The sequence below is a fragment of the Ostrea edulis genome, chromosome 4 (genome assembly GCF_947568905.1).
Source record: "Ostrea edulis chromosome 4, xbOstEdul1.1, whole genome shotgun sequence".
NCBI lineage: Eukaryota > Metazoa > Mollusca > Bivalvia > Ostreida > Ostreidae > Ostrea > Ostrea edulis.
Window position 1 is genome coordinate 38,258,037 of NC_079167.1, and position 20,281 is coordinate 38,278,317.

General features: G+C 36.1%; 1 protein-coding gene and 1 long non-coding RNA gene across 4 annotated transcripts in view; one reads left to right on the plus strand and one right to left on the minus strand.

Annotated features, from left to right (window-relative positions):
• Positions 1 to 3,884: 3,884 nt before the first annotated feature.
• LOC125668469 (uncharacterized) lies at positions 3,885 to 19,904 on the minus strand. Of its 3 annotated transcripts, XR_008802373.1 has the most exons (5): positions 19,721 to 19,904; positions 15,611 to 15,718; positions 13,954 to 14,653; positions 12,424 to 13,221; positions 3,885 to 10,274 (listed from the first exon to the last, which is right to left on the minus strand). It is a non-coding gene; the product is annotated as an uncharacterized LOC125668469 (long non-coding RNA). The 3 variants fall into 3 exon arrangements; XR_007367628.2 differs by having other exon boundaries at positions 12,424 to 14,653; positions 15,615 to 15,718; XR_008802372.1 differs by having other exon boundaries at positions 12,424 to 14,653.
• LOC125668467 (uncharacterized) overlaps positions 18,242 to 20,281 on the plus strand; it is a 57,582-nt gene continuing 55,542 nt past the window's right edge. The window contains exon 1 of the mRNA XM_056162556.1: positions 18,242 to 18,363. The gene's annotated coding sequence lies outside the window, so the exon portion shown is untranslated. The remainder of the gene's footprint in view (positions 18,364 to 20,281) is intronic.

A 20,281-nucleotide genomic window follows, 5' to 3' on the forward strand; every position in this document is an offset into this window, starting at 1 on the left:
TATCTATTTTGTATTGCTTGTAGGAGTTATGAGATTGATCACTGTTCGTTATCTTCACCTTGCATACAAATGTGCGCCCAAAAATATTACTATCGTTTCGGTTCCATGAAATTTTCAACTATATAAATATACCCTTTCTTCAACACTATAAATTGCATCCTATAATATTAGCATTTCTCTTCATAGACAGAGAAAAGGACAAATATATTTGAGAAAAAGTAACCATTTTCTTCTTCTTTTTTTTTAATACATTTATGGTATTGATTTTCAGATTAATATATTGAACTTTTGAAGTCTACCAGAATGCTGTCTAGACGCATGTATAAGCTTGATCACGTGCAATGTCTATGCTACAGGATATGATGTGGTAGCGTGCGATAAATAATTCTGACTTTCAAGTACAACACAACAAGTTGTAATTATATTTTCCCTCGAATTCAAGGAAAAAACTAATTTCAATGGTTGCGACATATATTTTTTCATAAACATATGATTTATTGTATTTCGTTTAACGTCCCTCTCGAGAATTTATTACTTATTTGGAAACGATATCATTGCCAGTGAAGAGCTGCAAGAATTAAGCTTATGCTCAGCGCTAACGGCCTTTGAGCAGGGAGGGATCTTCTTACTGTGACTTTCTGGTTCGAAGGACCGTCCCAAAAAGTCGCCTCTAACATGTATGTACAAGCAAGTGACCCTGAGGACCTATTTTAACCCGGATTACTACGGGAGTTATGAGTTAAACCATTTTACTATGAAATAAATTTTTGTTTTCCACTAATTAAAAGATTGCAACAGATACTTAATGTTAGAGACTGTTTTTAATAAAAACCTAAATGTCTCCCCAGTTCCCCATAATGAAAGTGCATCAAATAAAACCACCTTAAATTACAGCATGGTATAGAGGAGAAAGTAGACATTATGAACTCCGATAAGCCATATAGAAGAAGTGTTCACAAACTATTTTACACCCTCCACCCCTGAGATCCACTACAACTTTAAGGATAACAATCGGAATTTCCCAAGAACAGATGAACGCACACTAAAACAAGCAGCCACACATGTAAACTAATAATTTTGTTTTCATTCAGAACAGATGCATCTAAACTAATTTGACAAACACAATTTATTCTACATATATGTACAAGTAAACTAATATTTGTGTTTTCTTTCAGACCAGATGCACGAAAACCAATTTGTCAAACACAATCAGTCACAATATGTTATACAAGTAAACTAATATTTTTGTTTTCTTTCAGAACAGATGCACCAAATCTAATTTGGCATACAAATTTACACCCTTCGAAAATTACAGACGCTTTGGTTCCATGAAGTTTTAAGCTATATAAATATACCCTTTCCTTTAACAATTTAAATTACATCAGGACTTTATATAGTCCAATGTTTGGGAGAATAGAAAACCTCGGTCGGTCGCACTTCTTTTACATCCCATGGGATACAAAGCCGATATTTTTGCTGGAAGGCGTGTCTCGGCTTCTACATGCGATTGGTCGCTTTACCATTCCTTATTGCGATATTCAACTGATGAAAAAGGCACGGTCCATATTTCCAATGTTCGTATTGAAAACATCGCTTTTGAAACGAAGATTTTGACGACGTTCAAGTTGGACAAGTTGCAAAGCTTTCAACGAGATGCTTTATCTGCATTATTGAAGCGGGGGGATGTGTTTGTGTCTATAAAGACTGGGAAGAAAAAGTCTGTGTTACCAAGCGTTTACTACAACGCACGAGTCTATGAACATTCAGCATTCGTAGTTTTGCCACTCTTATCTAGCATACAGAAGCAATGTGTATTTATGAACGGACTTGGTTCGTAATTTGTTTTAGTTGTGTTGTCGGCACAATTTGAACCAGTAATTATGACCTTAACGTACCTCCCTCGTGTAAACAAAACTGATGTCGCACCTACGATAATTACAAAATGACATGTGAACGGGATTTTAAGACCATATTAATCTGCATTGAATTTTTAATTGTATCATGCATGACTGATTTTATTCACGTGACATGTAGCAGTGATAATATTAAACATATTTAATATATATTTACATATTATGTGTTGATCAAGGGTGTCCAAGTAGCGTTCTAGCTTCTCACCGCTGCGACCAGAGTTCGATCCCCGTGATCGGCAGTGGTTGTGTGTGAGAGGGTATGGCGGTCGCCCGTTCGGACACGTGGGTTTCCTCCCACATAAAAGACTCCCTAGCGTGCATCAAAAGGACCCCATTGGAAATAAGCTTTCGAGCTTTCATGGGTTATCCTTGGTATTTATGTATGTATATAGCGAATAAACATTTATTTATTTATCAAGATGAAGCACTCCTGCATTATAAGGTGCGTTACATATTTACATCACCAGAGAGTTTACTTAATGGGAATTTCCGTAAAGCTGATAGCTATAGATGAAGCTCATACTGTCTTGCACTGGTAAAGTATTTGCATATATAACAGAAAAGAGAGCGTGATCTACATTTACATCATTTTTAAGCATTTACAATCTCCTCAAGATTAGCTCAACAATTCCTTACCTACTGTCAGAAGTGTTTCATACCGATTGTTAGGCCGTTCTTGGCACACTAATTTTGACTACGGATGACTCCGTTTACCTGAACAAGATAAAGGGCTCACGGCGGGTGTGTTCGGTCAACAGGGGATGCTTACTCCTCCTAGGCACCTGATCCCACACCTGCTATAGCTAGGGGTCCGTGTTTGCCCAACTCACAATTTTGTATTGCTTATAGATAGCAATTATGTCCATTGCATAATTGCATTAGTTTTATTCCCAACTGAATCTAGTACAAGTTAGGAGTATATATAAATACACCAGTTTCAAGATAAGAACTCTTCTCTATGAGAGTTACATGTAGTGGGACTTTGAATGCCAAAGTAGGATTGATTAATTGCATCTTGTTTAACGTCTCTCTGGAGAAGTTTCCACTCATATGGAGACGTCACTGTAACCGGTGAAGGGCTTCAAATTTAGGCCTATGCTCGGTGCTTACGGCCATTGAGCAGTGAGGGGTTTTTTAGCGTTCCACACCTACTGTGACATGGCACATCCGTTTTAAGGTCATCTTTAAGGACTCGTGACATTCACATCCAATGCGGAGCGTTTGACGACTACCTGTTTTAACGACTTAGCTTTGTCGCGGGATTCGAACCCCTGCCTTCCGCATGCGGGACGAACGCTCTAACCTTTAGACCACCGATCCTGTGGGGATCCGGGTTAGAATAGGTCCTCAGTGCCCCTTTCGTGTCGTAAGAGGCGACTAAATGGGGCGGTCCTTCGGATGAGACCGCACAAACCGATGCCCCATGTCACAGCAGGTGTGGCACGATAAAGATCCCTCCCTGCTCTTCTACATTTGTATCGCTCTCTAATCCGGTCTAAATTAGACTACGGCTGTATAGTATATGGCGCTGCAAAAACATCCTATATCAAAGCCCTTGATGCAGTTCACCATCAAGGACTTCGACTGTGCACAGGAGCTTTTCGAACCTCTCCTGTAGATAGTTTATATGTTGCGGCCAACGAACCACCTCTCGATCTACGTAGAATAAAACTTGCATTACAATATATTGTTAAATTAAAAGCTAACATTGAGAATCCTGCATTTAACTGCGTTTTCCATCCGCAGTTCGAACATTTATATGACAAAAACAAGAAGTGCATAAGATCAATCAGTCTACGAGTTAAAAAACATATACGTGATTCTAACTTACCTTTGGACATCGTCAAACCCTTATCACCCTCTGAAATACCACCATGGAAACTACTAAAACCCAAAGCAGATACATCACTTTCTAAATTTAAAAAATCTGAAACAAATTCCGCCATTTTGAATCAAAAATTTTCCGAAATAAAACAATCCAAACATACTACAACTGATATCTATACAGATAGTTCAAAAGATCAAAATAAAGTCGCTGCTACTGCAGTAATCTCAAACGACGTTTTCTCTGCACGACTTCCAAATGAAGCAACAATTTATACCGCCGAAGCAAAGGCTATTCAGCTTGAGTTTGAATACATAAAAACTTTTAATGACAAACATTTTACTATATTGTCAGACTCTCTATCATGCCTTCAGTCAATAAACAACATGAATATTGATCATCCATATATTTTAGATATCTTACACCGGTACTATCTTTTAACTAAACAAGGTAAAATAGCTGAGTTCTGCTGGGTCCCAAGTCACATTGATATCCATGGCAACACCAAAGCGGCCAAAAGTACACTTCAAAATTCCATACACTGATTTTAAATATTTCATAAAACTATATGTTAATTCTCTTAGGCAAATCTATTGGGATTTTTGTGACATAAGTAAACTTTAATCTGTTCAAAACAAAGTAAACAAATCGTGTAACATCGTAATGAAACGCCAAGACGAAGTGATTATTTTACGAATACGCATCGGACATTCAAAATTGACACATCCGTACCTACTCAACAGAGAACCTCAGCCTGAATGCATATCTTGTGACTGTCCATTAACTATACATCACATTCTTTTAGAATGTAGTGATTTTACGCCCATATATACGAAATAGACTGTTTAATAGTGTACAATCAATGAAAGAACTTTTTACAAATATCGACTATCATTATATTATACAATATTTACAAGAATGCGACTTTTACAGAAAAATTTGAAAACTTTTATAATACAACTGTTTATATACACGAATTGATTGTTTTTTAACCTGTTTATATATTTTTAACTTTTATGTCCGTCGGATGGGACGTTAAAGGGTGTTCCGTGTCAAGGATCACAACCTCCTTGGCACGCAAAAGATCGTTTCCTTGATGTTCGAAATAGAGTAGGCTCACTGGGGGCCGTCAGGGAAACTCAAACACTCACAACCAAACATCATTCAATTAGTTAACCGCCGTAAAATGGCTGTAATATTGCTAAAACGGCGTAAAACCTCAATCAATCAATCAACCCTCCCTGCTCAAAGGCCGTAAGCGCCGAGCATAGGCTTGCGTAACGCGCCGTCTGGTGAGAGAATGCCTCCGTGACCGAGTGGTTAGAGCATCGCGCTCAAAATCACACGACCTCTCACTTCTGGTCGGCGCGAGTTTGAATCCTTCTCGCGCCGATAATTGAGAAAGTTTTCCAGTTTACTTTCAGAAGGTCGGTGGTCTCCTCCCAGGTACATTGTATCTGGGTTCTCTCTTCTACCAATGAAAAACTGGGCGCCACCATATAACTGAAAAATTCATGAGTGTGGCGAAAAACATCAAAACAATCAATCAAACAATCTAGACCACCGCGGCAGTCCAAAGTCGGACAGTGGACCTACAGTCAGTGAGGAAGATGAAAAACAAATTTAAACGGTTTCTCTTGAATATTTAAATGTAGGCAATTCAAAATACTATCTAAAGAAATGTTATGTTTTATTAAAGTGGAAACATAAATACAATATCGTATTTACAAGTAATATCCTGGATATGATACGCATGAGTAACGAAATAACTTGATATAAGAAGAACTCCATGTATTTAATTACTCCCTTTAATTACTTATCACTTACTAAGTTTGTGTATCGATCAAATTCGGGTGATAAAACTTCGTATCAGAAGCTTACTGAGCACATTCACTTATGCAAGGTGAAGATAACGAACAGTGATCAATCTCATAACTCCTATAAGCAATACAAAATAGAGAGTTGGGCAAACACGGACCCCTGGACACACCAGAGGTGGGATCGGGTGCCTAGGAGGGGTAATCATCCCCTGTTGACCGGTCACACCCGCCGTGACCCCTATATCATGATCAGGTAAACGGAGTTATTCGCAGTCAAAATCAGTGTGCCAAGAACGGCTTAACAATCGGTATGAAACACGTCAGACAGCATTTGACCCAATGCGAGGTTGTATTGACGAACTAGATCGTTATACCAACCATACAATTCGGTAAATGCTTACTTTAAACGAGACTGTTGAAACCCCTGTACCATCAACTTATTTGTCAGTACCAATCCCGCATGTAAAAAGATTTGCACCTTACAATGTACGAAAGTTCTCTAAATAGAAATAAATAAGACGTATCTCGAAACCGGCGTATTCCACTGTATAATATATGCACCTAATAAATATGCAATCTACTTAACCTGAGACATGTCACATGACCAAACAGGAAAGTGTAAGTTTTACATATACACTTCAGCAATCTCTTTCCGTTCATTTATCCATTCATGCAGTTTTGGCACATCCGTTTGGCGAAGTTCGAAAAACTATCCCAGCAGATACTCCTCACTGGTCCTTTACTCCTTATGGATTTAGTCTTTAGATTTGTCTTGATTTGGTTGTGTACATGAATTGTTCTTTCATGCTATCAATAACCTGGTTTGTCATACATATGGTGTTAGCCGAATGAAAAGATTTGTTAGCTCCTCGTGTGTTCAGCTCTCTCTTAAATATATTTCGCACTTGAAGTTCTACAGTTATCATTGGGGATGTTGTTATATATGCCAATTTTCAAGTTAACAGTCATATTCCACATACATTCAAATGCCTGGTCACGTGTAAGAATGGAAATAACATAGGCAGCCATGCGTCACAGCCAGATTTGGTACTTTGAATGTTGCAAAGAAGAGTCATACCCCCATTCTAATTTGGTATTTCGCACTAGTCGATCACCATCTCCCATTCTTTAAGTGTTTACTTACTATACCTTAGGTATTAGAACTAAAGTGTTGTTCATTAAAGCAATACAAGCTGTAACTGACGGTAAATAAATTGAAAATTAAAAGAACAAATATTTAACATTTGTGATTAAATACATACAACTTAATGGAATCAGAGTGAATCTGAAGCAATAAACCCGTCAGATCAGCAGAAATTGTCGATTCATGAATCATTGTCATCCTGTCAGTAATTCCTGCTCGTAATCTCCGATGTGCATAGGCCTCAGAGGTCACCAGTTCGGAAAAAAGCGAAAGGGAGGCACTGAGCACGTGTTAGATTTGTAAACAATTTAACATGCCAATTGTATAGAAAATCACTACCAAAATTTCATTTCAGTTGCACATTTGCGTAATTATTACTTTCTTACACTTGTAGTACTTCTTGTCATTCATGAAACGATGGAATATTTTGAACAAACGAAACGTGTAGTTATTCACGTCAGTTTCCATCTTTATATATGACATCGGTCTCAGTAACCCGATTATGTTCGGCAACCATCGTTCTCATGTCTGCGTATACGACGCAATGGCGGTTTATACGAAATGCTCATTGTAGGTATGCTCTCAAACAATATTCCCTTCTTTATTTTGCTGAATGTTTCTTCAGATCTTGGTGATTATATCAGTTATGCCGATAGGAGTTAATTGATGCATAATTGGATAGTTGAAAAAATGCCGTCAGTTACAGCTCATATTGCTTTAAATACTGTTAGCTCTTAAAGACTTCAATATACATGAAATCCCTTTTTGTTCCTAAGGTTTAAAAGTCCGCCACTATTGAAAGGTGAAGATAACGAACAGCGATCAATCTCACAACTCCCACAAACAATACAATATAGATCACTGTTCGTTATCTTCGCCTTTCATTATCAGTCTGAAGACAGAGAGATTCAATGATGGCTGGAAGCTATGCTTAGTTGGAAGCAGGTTTACACACCCAGCTGAAAGCAGGTATGCTCCCATCGAAAGTGAGGCCTTGGCAGTGTTTGGTCTTCCATTTTCAACTTAAGAGTCTTACAATGATTCTACTGTTTTTCTTAATCCCCCCCTTTTTTTCGGCAGAATTTCTCAAAGGTGGTGCAATGGATTTTCTTGAAACTTACACTCAGAGATACATGTAATGGGTATTGAAAATGTCTAGAGAAGTTTATCTGTTTTACAAATTTGCTTCCGATCGGCAACTATAGCCAAATGTCTGTGTTTTTAGCATATTCTATCCGGAAGTTTCTCAGAAACGGTAGCATATTTACCCACCTGTTATAATTAATACTAGTTTATTTTTGACTGAATGATATTTACTCACAAACTTTCAGTGCCTTGTCTTTAAAATCTTAGGACTTCTACCGGGTAAGTTAATGAGCAAGTCAATATCTCATTGTTACACATTATGTATTGGGCTGTATGTATTTTAAGTTGGGTTTGTAGAGCTACCATCGTACAAACCACGTTGCTGGCAGAAGATATTTTCCACAACATATATATTGATTCTTGATGGTACAATATAGTTATGTGGAAATCGATGGAGATGAATTCTGTAGATTGTTTTTAAAAGTAAGTAACATGCTCTCAATATCTTCTAAGCATTTCTGAGATATAAGAACTTTAGTTGTGTTGATTCCACTTGCTTTCAGTTGTGAAATTTTCATTCCTGAAACCAGATTTTAATATATTTAGAATCTTCCATAGAGGTAAGAGGTCGACTGTCCTAAAACAGAGATAATTTTGCTTGTTTGTTATAACATCTGTATGGAGGCATTAAGATGTTCGCCACTACTCAGGGTTGCTTGATGTGCTTCCAATAAATAAAACATTGAGCATATATATCCTTAGCAAGATTATTTCGCATTTTCTCTGCACTATTTGGATTGAGATGTTCAATGGTAATTCTATGACATATAGGGCGAGTGTTGACATCTCGATCCCAAAACACAGCACATTTCCAATGATCCCAAATCATGAAGTAATCATTTTTAAAGAGTTTTTCTTATGGCAACTAGTTAAAATGTTATTTCTTATTTTTTTCATATTCTGAGAAAAGTATTGAATGTGTGCAAACAATTTTGTGGGATCGACAATGTTTTTACTTTCTTAAACACCACTCTGATTCCACGCCCAAGTACTCTGAAGTTGAAATAAAGAATATGCTGCAGTTCCTCATTGACAATATCTTCGTAGTCTTTGGTGATCAGGTCTTCCAACAATCTGTTGGAATTCACATGGGCACGAACTGTGTTCCTTCGTTAGCTGACCTGATTCAATTCAACATTTAGATATATCGACGACGTGCTCACGGCAGGTGTGATCTGTCGACAGGGGATGCCTACTCCTCCTAGGCACCTGATCCCACCTCTGGTGTTTCCAGGGGTCCGTGTTTGCCCAACTATCTATTTTGTATTGCTTATAGGAGTTACGAAATTGATCACTGTTCGTTATCTTCACCTTTCTTTAACAATAATAATTTTCATTCATATGTCGATTCGATATGTCACTATGAACTCGAAATAAAAGACACTACAAAGTTGTCCACGTCTGCTTCATACTTAGATATTTTATCAAAAATAAATATTAACGGCAAACTAACTACTCAACTTAATGATAAACGGGATGATTTCAGCTTCTCCATCTCCCATATTTATGTAGCAATATTCCATTATCACCTGCATATAGTGTTTATATCTCTCAACTGGTACGATACGCAAGAGCTTGTTCTGTGTATGATCGATCTTTATATCGAGACAGGCTACTGACAAACACATTGACGGTGCAGGGGTTTCAACAGTCTCGTTTAAAGTAAGCATTTACCGAATTCTATGGTTGGTATAACGATCTACATGTGGTTTACCAATACAACCTATCATTGGGTCACATACTGTCTGACCTGTTTCATATCGATTGTTAGGCCTTTCTTGGCACACTAATTTTGACTACGGATAACTCCGTTTCCCTGATCAAGATGTAGGGCTAACGGCGGGTGTGACCGGTCGACAGGGGATGCTTGCTCCTCCTGGGCTCATGGTCCCGCCTCTGGTGTGTCCAGGGGTCCGTGATTACCCAACTCTCTATTTTGTATTGCTTTTAGGAGTTGTGGGGTTGATCACTGTTTGATATTTTCTCCTTTCACTTAATATCATGGCCATGGAATATTGTTCCTGTGGGTCTTGCGAAAATACTTTGGGTTCCAAACCAGATCTCTGGGGAGCACCTAAAGGTAACTGACAGGTATTCCACCCAATGGGTCCAATTCGAGAATCTTTCACACATATGTAGACGTGACCATACCCGGTGAAGGGCTGTGAAATTAGGTTCATGATCGGTGCGTATGCCTTTGAGCAGGGAGGGATTTTTATTGTGCCACACCTGCTCTGACACGGGGCCTCGGTTTTTGTGGTCTCATCCGAAGGACCTCACCATTCAGTTGCGCCTCTTTCGACAAGCAAGGGGTACTGAGGACCTATTGTAATCTGGATCCACACGGGACTAAGCCAAGAAAGAAAGGACTGCCGTTGATTGTTGAACGAGCGCCGACATGGTATCGCTATGCACCTTAAGGTATCCTACAATGTGAACTAACATATAACTATATACAGTTTAGGACAAAATATGTATCGATATCTGAAAGACAGCAAGTTTCATTAGTGTGTTATCTTTGATAAAAGCTTGGGTTGGGCTCGATATTTGCGTAAGCTTTTTCCGTAAAAAAAAGAAGCGATAAAGCTAAAAAGTAAAGGAAATCCATCTCATTTGAGTTTATTACCACAGCAAATTCTACTGGAATAGGGCCACACAGTCACGTAGTCTCACTTCCGGTGGAGAACTTCCGGAGGCAAGCACACATTTCTCAGCATAGCAATAGACTATGTATTGGCTTATTCGGGTTATAAGAAACGATCATGACCTTTTATTCGTGTTTGCGTGTTGTTAACTTGGTTTACGGCGAACATGTAAGATGTCCAGTATCCTATCTACTCCCGGGTTAGCGAACACACGGGGAAAACAATGCAGGTACTATTGTTAACAATAGATGTTAAAACACTTATTTACACGTTTTCTCTGTATTTCACGGATAAATATTTCGTAAATATATATTTACATTTGCAGAGGTGACTGAAAACAACAGAATCAATAGCTGTTTAAACACGGTGTGAAGAATAAAGACCCCCCACCCCTCTTCACCATTTAACAGCTGTTTCATATCTTCGTCTTTCATAAAGTGGCGGATTGTTAGCCCTCCCCCTTTTCTTCCGCCACAAAGGCATTACTGGCAGATATAGATGAAAACCCCAGATTTGGCACCCAAATTGGCTGAGTATTTTGGCTAATACTTCATAACTTGATTTTTACATCCCCCTTCCCCCAATCAGAAATCCTGGATCCGCCACTGATATGGGAGAAGACATATGGGCACTGATATGGGAGAAGAGAAGTACTGATGACAAGCTTATTAATAATTAACTATTCTATTAGATTCTCATCGAGTTTATCCATGGAAATACAACATACATGTGGTCTGTAAAATTTATGTATATGCATTCATAAATAGTTTACCTTAAAATTTTCATGTAACAGTAGAATCTCATGTTTTATATCATTTACACGTTTTCAATTCTGAATCTTGAGTAAAACTTGTTTCATACCAGAATCCAAAGCATCATTAGCATGACCTAAATAAATGAATCTAAAACACAGGTCAGAATTATGATTATGAATACCTTTTGACTGAGTGGTGTCGCATGTGGGTTTCAAATATTGTGAATGTCACATTTAAGAATTTGGACAAAATTTTCAATGTATGACAAATAACTAAAATTGCTACATTAATTCACATGTAAGTATTTTCACTAATTCCCCTCCCTACGAAACTAAATCTGATGAATATTGATCCAAATAATTCTATAAAGCAATAAAATCATCAATACATGTAGCTCTGTGATTAACTTTTATTTAATATCAATATTTAGATACCATCAAAGTATATCCCATGTACAAAACACACTTTTTCATGCATTGATTTATGCTTTTGACCCATCAAGTATCATAATTTAGATTTTTATTAGACATCAATCTTTTAATCTCAAACTTTATTTGTTGTGCAGATAGAGAAAAATATGCTTGAATTTAACACTGGAAGGGATATGTAATTATTCATTTCCATATATTTATCTGAAATCTGCAGTTCCATTTACACAATTTATTATTTCCTTGTACACTATACTACTTTGCTATTTATAGTGACATTTTTTAAATTTCAGTTTATTTGAAGATACTGGGCTTACTGCTTGATGGTTTATTGGATTGTGAAAAGTGACACTGGATTAACGAATTACTAGAGCAATCCATTCCAGTGCAGATTATGAAAGCTGCTTTGCTCTTCAAAATCTGTTGATTGCAACACTACAAAATATTTTCTGTGTGGAAAAACTTTCTTGTTGGTAAAATATTGAAGTATTATCGTATCTTATGATATACAAATGCAGATTAAGTATTAAAACTAAAATTAAAGTCTTCAACACCATGTATTTTCTTTTCATACAATTTAATGTAGATGCTGATGTAAATAAGTCAAGCCTATGTCTAACTCATTATTCCTCTAGAGTGGTAGTATTTGATCATTTATGACACACAAATTGTACAATATATTCTTGGCAATGACATGAGATTACAAGTCTATCAATAACTAGTGCCTGTCTTGTGGTTATGAAGTACCGTGTAGATAGAGAGTCATGGCTTGAAATCAGGTCCTTCACAGTAGACACACCAAATCTTTGGCTACAGGTGGTCCGGAACCAGTTTCCAATGCATTATTGTTGTTGAAGATTGAAAGAGAATAATCTTATAAACTGCTGACATAAATATGAAGCACTCGTTTATAAGAAACCAAAACTTATGATATATATTGACGTTTATTAAAACATATTACCGGTATTATATTTCTTTCGAAAGTCACATGCACTACTTCGAAATCAAAGTGTTAATGGAAGTACATGTAGTTTAATATGGCAAAAATATTCAAATGGATTAACATGGTTATGTTCATCACTGGTAATTCATTTTTATAGTATCAACTAGTCTACTTGGTAACCTTTAGTTATTAGTTTGAGACAAAGTTACAAGTATTCATGGTTATAGTATCACAAATGATGATAACATTGATACTATGTGTTCCACATCCCTCACAAGTAGAGAACTAACTATTAATAGATTGATCAACTTTATGTATAGTACCTACATGTAGATATAGAACTGTGGCTGCAGTTCTACTACAGTAGTGTTCTTCATCTCATGTACCTGTGCTTCAAAATTAAAACAAGTAAGATACCTTCTTACATGTCAAGCATAGCAGTAACCCATCAAAATGTGATTACCTGTTGTTGACAGTTCTGTTATTTGCACAGTGCAAGGAATAGAGCCCATCTTTTTTTGGTTTGTTGAGTCTGGGGTGGTACAGACTTAAGATCGTACATCGGTGATTGTCCGACATCTATTTTCAAGACATTCCTACATCTAATAATTGAAATGAATACATTTTGAAAAGTAGAATTTAGTTATATAATTATGAGCTGAGGTTTTCAAATATGATCATGATTTTATTGCTTAATATGAATATAACATATGAAGACTCTCACTAAAATAAATCACTAGTTTGTCTTCATTTGATAAACTTTCATAAACAAAGATCTAGAAAATGTACTGGGATCAAGACAGTTTTATAATACAAATACATAATATATATACATTTTCCCCTTTAATTATTTGATTTAAAGAGCTCTCTTCAATTATATTTTACTGATATTTGCTATCACTTATCTATTCTTTGTGTAAATACAAAAACTATAGAGAATAATGCCAGCTGGGTAGTGATTTGTTCTTTCTCATACCCATTCACAAAGTTTTATGGATTGTGCTATGTTTTCAATGATTATTGATGTTACCAATTTTGATCTAAACACATAAATTAAGTTAGTTGCAGTCAGTCACCCTTATAGTAGTTTTCTTTAGGAGAAACTGAATACTGATATGCATACTCAGGGTTTGACAACAACGGTAAACTGCTAGCCGCGGATAATTTTAATTCATGTTGAAATTTGTGTGAGGGGTGGTGGTAGTGGTGGTGTATGGTTTTTCTTACCTTTAAAACTTCATCACATAGCTTTTAGAATAATTGGAAATCAAAAATTAGTTTCTTGTTAATTAAAATCTATATTCTACCTCTCAAAGGACTAAAATTTAACATACCGTAACAGCTGACTGTAGCTTCAGTCTCGCATGGAACCTTGAGCTTCGTGTTTCACCACAGACATAGTACATCTCTTTTACGTAAGTAATCTTACATGTAGCAACAGATCTTAATGAACAGTTATTCAAGATTTGATACTAAAAATTTTGTTCCAAATATGTAATATCCCCAGTAAAAGATCGAAAACGTCATCGCACTAAGTATCGTGTGACACTCGACATAATTGTTTATCTCCAGAAACGAAATCTCGCGAAGTCTCGCCGAACACTGTGCAGCCCTATACATTGGCCCCGATTGACGCGCGGACGCGCCGAATACAACTAGCCCTTTGCAGGTTACTTTTACCGTAAAGAGAACAAGAAACTCTCATCTATAAAAATGTCCTTAAATCTGTATTTGCATAGAATCAGCGATACACTTTCATGATTCGGGTTAGAATAGGTCTTCAGTACCCCTTACTTGTGACAGGCGACTAAATGGGACGGTCATTTGGATAAGACCGCAAAAACCGAGGCGCCGTGTCACAGCAGGTGTGGCACGATAAAGATCCCTCCCTGCTTCAAGGCCGAGCATATGCCTAAACACTGGCTAAAAACAATATGACGCAATAGTGACTAAATATACAGAATAAACATGGACATGGAAGATCGAAAATCCCTTGTAGTTGACCACTGTCGTAGAACGCAGAAGAGAGCCAATCTACAGATAAACGAAATATGTCGATATAATTTTCATAATCGTCATTGCGGTTACTCTATCGCTAACAACTTGAATACTTCTATATCATCTAAACAAACTCTAGACAACCTCAAATACTCGGAGAAGATCCTATTCAGTAAAATGTCAGGTTTAAACCTCTCCTCTACTCTGTTCAGAATGCACCCCTAAACTATCTTAATTCATTAAGGTGCATGTAAAACATGGTATGGATATTTTTCTTTTTAATTTTCATGAAATATATTTCACGAGTTACAGGATGTTGAACTTTCATTTTTGGAAATCATATTTTGATATAGTTATTCAATTTCAATTAACATGATACGATTACGGCAAGGTGTGACATTCAATGTTGGCTCCGTAGATTGTCTCAAAAACCCACAAATTCTAACAGACTCAATCATCTCAATTGTTTTTAGTCACGATGAATTTGTGATTTGCACATTCCGTAAATGATATTCAATAGGTGCACAGTACTGATAATGCATTCTTAAATGACTTTAATTAATTCATTAAATATCTTAATTATCTGTGACGTTTTCAACGTCAAATTATCATTGTGACACATAACTATACATTCGATACCATCTTAACTTTGACTATAAACTACATGTCATGTTAAAATTCTGTTCAAAAATATATTTACAAATGATATGAAAACCTATTTCTAATCTTAAATGTTAAATTTAACACAGACCATTAACTCAATATAAGCAAAGAACTCTATATTAACAGACATTTTCAAATTGTGACTTTAGACGTTATGACACGTAATCTAATTAGCATAATCGCAATGAATAATCCATATATCAAACACCTATATAATACAATAGTCATCGTTTCTTAAGTATAGTTATTTTCATATCAGAATCACTTATCCAAATATTAATTCCAATTTTAGATAAATAATTCAGAATTCTCTCAAATACCCAAATGTACCTACAAAATGTACCATGAACATGGATTACGTGTGTATTTTCCTAACGTTAGGGCTTGTCTACCTCCATTCTTGCATTGTGAATCAGCGTCTACAGCGTACGAATTATTCTACAAAAAGTTTGTATTATTACTTTTAAGAAAGCGATTAACATTTTAGTAAAGTTTTTGCGACACTGTCGTTACCTGTCTACATGCAATATTTACGTAAATATTAGAATGTCCAAGGTAATACATTTAATAGTTCGCATTTTAATAAGATGTATTGATATCGAATAGATAGAATGTAAAATTGTCAAAATGACATGCAACTTTTGTATAGCAAAGTGTTTTTATTCATATAAAACCACAGGCAATTGCATCGCTTGGGTTCGAATTTACTAATAAAGAGTAAAGGTATAGAATATAGGGTACCCAATTAGCCGATGTAAAAACAATAACCCAAAATGGTGTAAAATTCTACTCTGTATTCTAATATATTCATATATAATCAATCTACATTACTACCAAAGTTCATCCCGAAATTTTAAAACGTCTGTACTTTCACTTATCATCACCATTTTGATGGTGCCACTAACTACCCAAATTCATCATTATGATAAATCGTCCAACACCTATGATAATGTGGTTTAGATAAAAATAGACTTAATAAGGCATTTGTATATTTATAAAGACTTGTTATTAGCATAATGTATAAGCTATAGGCCAATCCGAAAACATGAGTTATCTTTCCTTGATCCGGAACGTAGTGCCCTTGCGTAACAGTAGTTTAAGACTTCCGGGTAGTATATTCGAGAAGCGTCATTATCAACAGTGCAGAAGACCGCAAAGATATTGCTGTATAATTTAACAGTAATCATGCCAACAAATATGTTAACGTTAATAAAACATCCCAATGCATAAGTTTACTTCATACACGTGAAAATAACCAACTTTGCATGTAAAAATAATAGAAAATTAATGTTGTAAGTAGAGGACCCCCCCCCCCCTCCCCGATAGAATGTTCTATCGTTAAAGTGATGTAATTTCCTACGGCGGGCCTGTCATGAGACGCAGTTAGATTATTCTAACTACCCTTCCCCCTCCCACTTTCCAGGATTTCACGTGTTTTATGACTGAAATTAGTATATATTATATATTGCATACATTTCATCAGGATCTTTAGCCCGTGTTTCAATAGTCAGATTTATAATAAAATATCAGAAGTTACTTGTTCAATATCAAAGTAGTACATTCAGCGATAACAGTTCTGCCACTATGAACGTCTTGGTATGTCGGACTGACACCTCTGGATTTTGAAAATGTCCATCTCTTTGATTGGCGAGTAAAATTTATCCCAGCCTGTACTTGTAAGTGAGAGTCCACTGACAGATTTCCAGCTGACTACTCACAAATTTTATACAGTTTCAAATACAAGTATAACCATAAAGAAATTCATCGTCACAAACCATCTTTAAACTGACATTTACACATACAATTGTTTTGAAAATAAAATAACTTATAATTGAACGCCCTGAATTTATAGTCGGCAAGAGTGTGTACCTGTAAATACAGCCATTTGGAGTAAAATATTTGGAGTTTTACTCAAATTATTTTGTAAATTTGTGGCGAAAAGGGGGATCTAAATCTGTCATTGCAATTTCTGTTATGACACGATACGTGCCTATATATAATCACTTACATTTCAAGGGGGCTAAAACGAATAAAAGAGGGAAGATACAGAGACGTCAAAAGCATTCTATTGGGGGTTAAACTTACCTTCCCCCAGAAAGTACATTTGAGAATATACCCCCCCCCCCCCGGCGGACCACACAGGTCTATGAAAAATAATTTATTTCAATCGAGCAATATTGAATAAAATTAATTAATTTTTTTTATTTAATTACCTATTTTTCTGCATTTTAAACATATCAGTTGATATTTTAAAACAATTCCAGCCTCATGCTGCAGTGTACAAATGATTTGCACACAGAATGAACACGTCCAGGTACTTTGGAGAAAGTTACCCAAACATTGCTATCTGGTTTATTTTTGAAAGAATCGATTGGTAGTGGTGGAATAATTTTTGCGCTGATAAAACAATGAGAGCGTTGATTTCCTAATGTAATTGATTTTTTTTTTTTTTTGAGAGGGGGGGGGGGGCATGTTATGCAAGATCTTTGCACGTGTCGATCCTCGTAAAAACCCGAGCTTTGAGTTGATGAGATACCATCATCTCTTGAGAATCAGAAGTTCTGTTCTGATTTCATACAAAATAATTATGTCAGTCGTTATTGGAGACATATGTAAACAAATGAAAGTCTGCGTGATTTCCAATTCAGTTTTTAACCCCCCACCCCACCCACCCACCCCCGAAAAATCACAGCCGACTCGATCAAGAAATTCGTTTTTGTTTCCATTAACATTTTCTTACTCTCTCGTATAAATGATTTCAACTGTTTACGATTTTGAACAACACCCATACTAATATAACTCTTATGTAATATATGCGCAGCCTGAGTGTGTTACTACCCGGAAGTTGTCATATTCACACTAAATGTAAGAATACAAAGAGAGATAACTCACGTTTTCGGAAAGGCCTATAGTGAATCAATATTGATAAAAATTAGTATTTGAGACTATAAATCGTTATGCGTCCTTTCAGCCTTTTGGGGTAATTAGTTACACCGGTCAAAATGGCTGTGGTAGTAAAAGTACAGACGGTTTTACAATTTTAGTCAATTGGAGCTATTACGGACTTCATTTTAAGAATTGGGGTAAGAAATTCAGTTTGGAAAATATTTAATGATATCTTATGATGCACATTCTATGCAATAGCTTGTTGCGATGCTCAAACATTCTGTTTAGTCGTTCTGTGCCAGAGCCCAGCTAAACATCGACCAAAAATAATAGGCATTTTCCGAATTCTTGGGAAGTATACGGAATGTCGGGATAAACTTTGACAGTAATGTAGATTGATTGTGTGTGAACATATTAGAATATAGAGTCTGAACTTTACACCACGTGGGTTATTGTTTTTACATTAGCTAACTTGGGTACCCTATATTTAGAGTTCTATATCTACTCTTAATAGTACCACCGCCGCGGCAGACCTAAGTCGTGAAAACAGGTAGTGACAGTTCCATCGCCAAATGCTCGGCATTAGGTGTGAATGTCACACTCGGAGATGACCTTAAAAACGGATGACCCGTGTCACAGTAGGTGTGGCACGCTAAAGAACCCTCACTGTTCAATGGTCGTAAGACCCTTCACCGATCTTGGTGACGTCTCCATATGAGAGAAAATCATATGAGAGACGTTAAACAAGATACAATCAATCTAATAGTAAATTCGATCCCAAGCGATGCAATTGCCGTGTATAAAACAGCCTAAATACCCATGTACTACCGTAATGCTATGTAATTCGTTTTGACACCAACAGCATGCGCGACGTCACTATTAATGTTTTGCATTTTATAAACATTCACATTTCCTTATTACCACCTGCAAATTTTGATACAGATCAGTTTGAAAAAATATATAAACAAATCGTTTTAGATAAGCATGACTATATAGATTGCGGTGACCACTTCCTGACAAAAGTTGATGTATATGTCATAATGCTGGAGTTGTTGAAATACAACTTCATACTTCCGGAGATTTTTTTTTTTTGGGGGGGGGGGGCAGTTTTCAATTTATTCACAAGAACTACATGGAATATGTCAAATCAATATACAAGCATATCCATGTAATGTACATTTGTTCCCACCCTCATAACTGAAAGATCTGGACCATGATTTTTATTTTTTATTTTTCTTTTTTACTTGATAATGTCTAATTGTTTTGGTGAACGATGTGACCTATTTTAATGTTATGTTTCAAAGTTTACTTAGTGAACGCTTCGATGTAACTTTTGTGGTAAATGAAATAGTAATAACACTATAATTATCACAAAATACTAGTAGTGATAGCTGTAGAGAGGATTGGGAAATGCTAGTTTTAATATTAGGTTGATTGTTTTAAATAAATTAATATCGTAAAAAAGCAGACTAATCTTTATATATATATATATATATATATATATAGAGAGAGAGAGAGAGAGAGAGAGTTTGAGAGAGTTTTTTTCTCACCTACCCGAAAATACAAATTGCTTTGTTAAAAATGGGAGACGTCTCTTTTCACACATAAAAATACATAACGAGCGATACCGCTATCGTTCATCATCCTTGTTTATGGCAAAATTCATCCGCGACGTAAAATAGAAACAAGATCCTGGTATATAAAAGTTTTGTTAGCAGATAACCTACGCCGAACCACATATCAGAGAATTTGTCTAGATACTTGCTTATGTTAAATAAATGAAGATTTACATTGGATTATTTATCAATGGCGACGGTGTACATAATTAGTGCACGTGCGTGTAAACCAAGCGACGGAAACGCGAGTTGCTATCGTTCTGATCAGATACGCGGAGGGAATAAGAAATATTTTCATCGTGATTGACAAAATACATCTGTGGAAAGGAAAACGAACGAGAAGATAAAATTTAGAACTCTCTGTACTAGGATTCCGAAAGCTAAAAAATTTGATTAGTATCGAAAATTTTATTTTAAATCCAATATATTGAATTCTTTTATTGCCCTAGAAGAGATGTTTTCATGGCGTTCCATAGACAGTTTGATTCTCCAATGAAAT